The sequence below is a fragment of the Myodes glareolus genome, chromosome 6 (assembly GCF_982192425.1).
Source record: "Myodes glareolus chromosome 6, mMyoGla1.1, whole genome shotgun sequence".
NCBI classification, from domain to species: domain Eukaryota; kingdom Metazoa; phylum Chordata; class Mammalia; order Rodentia; family Cricetidae; genus Myodes; species Myodes glareolus.
In genome coordinates this window covers 53,846,563-53,848,322 of record NC_142031.1, presented here as the reverse complement: position 1 = coordinate 53,848,322, position 1,760 = coordinate 53,846,563, and positions in this window count along the sequence as shown.

Here is a 1,760-nt window from a genome sequence, read left to right as displayed (position 1 = left end):
GGAAGAACATGAAAAAAAAACTCAGGACTGCGAGGGGTGCGATCACCCACTGATACAAGGGGACTGATCTAATGAGAATTCACCAAGGCCAGTTGGACTGGGACTGAATGAGCATGTGATCCAACCAGATTTTCTGAATGTGGCCGGATTCTCTGAATGTGGCTGGCCCGGAGCCTTTCTGAAAAGCCATTGACAATGACACTGGGACTTGTTTCCTCTGCATATACTGGATTTTTGGGATCCAGTCTGTTTGGATACTCACCTTCCTGGACCTGGAGGGAGTGGGGAGGAACTTGAACTTCCCACAGGGCTGGAAGCCCTGACTGCTCTTAGGGATGGAGAGGGAGGAGGAGGGGGAGAGGGGAGTGGGAGGGTGTTGGGAGGAGGGGCGGAAATGGAAACTTTCATAATTTAATAAACTTTGGAAAAAAAAAAAAGAAACCAGTAGAAAGGGTTTTAGCAAGCCAAAATGATACATGGGTCTCCACGTTAAAGCAGTTAGTCAATGCTTTAAAGCATGCAAAATACACAGGCAAGAAGAGTCTTAGGCCAACAAGCCCTAATAGAAACAAAAAATATTAAATATTATTTTTAACATCTTTGAGATATTAAATAATATCTCAATGAAAAGTGAAGTCACTCAACAAACCCATCAAATGTCTTGGGGAATGTGATCATTTCTCCTTACCTAACCTTTCTGGTACTAGTCTCTCTCGGATATGAACATTTAGATGCTGCCTGCTCCCCAGGGGAAGCTGCCTACACACTAAGCATTGGCCTCTGAGCTCTTAGGTGCTCCACAAGGGCAGACAGACTATTCCTGCCTCCCTTCCTAGGGGCACATTTCTTAAAACCAAAGCCTAATATTGGCCACCAGCCTCATGTGGAAGCACACAAAGGCTTTAGGCTGGCAGGAACTTCTTTAGGGCCTCCTGGGTCTCACCTTTACCCAGAATCACACATCTGTCTACAATTATGCATACAAAACTATCTTCTCTCCTCAAGCTAATTAGACTTTCAGCAGAGTCTCCCCCACAGCAAGCAACATTGACACTGCCTGGAATTTTCCAAGTGGCTTTTTCTTATTTTACAAAGAACCCAGGCCAGACATGTTTATGTGGTAACCTAGGCTCTGTGCTCATCCCTGCTCTAAACCTACCTAAGCTACCGAAAGTTTCTGTTTTTAGAATAAAGGAATTTCACTTCTCAGGTCAGCTGTCCATTCTTTCTTCAGTTTTATTATCTAAACAAATGCCTGGCTTCCATCTATGCATTTTCTCATACCAGACACTCCCTCCACAGACCCACTGTGCTGGAGATTGAAGGCAGATCTTGGGGCACGCTAGGCAAGTTCTCTGCGGCTGGAGCTACAGCCCGGCCCATACCAGTTGCCACGAACAGGTTCTCAGGGAGACACTATGCAAGCAGAGAGCCTCACTCAGTTCACCAGGGGATGGCGGCCTATCTGCATGTTGCATTCCCACAGAGTTCGCATAGCAGACATCCTGCATATCAGAGATTTACCTTATAATTCATAACAGTAGCAAAACTACAATCATAAAGTAGCAATCAAATAATTTTATGGTTGGGGGTCACTACAACATGAGAACTATCTGAAAGGGTTGCAACATTAGGAAGGCTGAGAACCAGTGACGTAAGGGAAGTTTCAATTTTATGTATCAGACAAACTCAATACTCATTAATTCTGGAACTATTTATCAAGGACCTATTTGGTGCTGTGGGATTCAATGACTATTTTC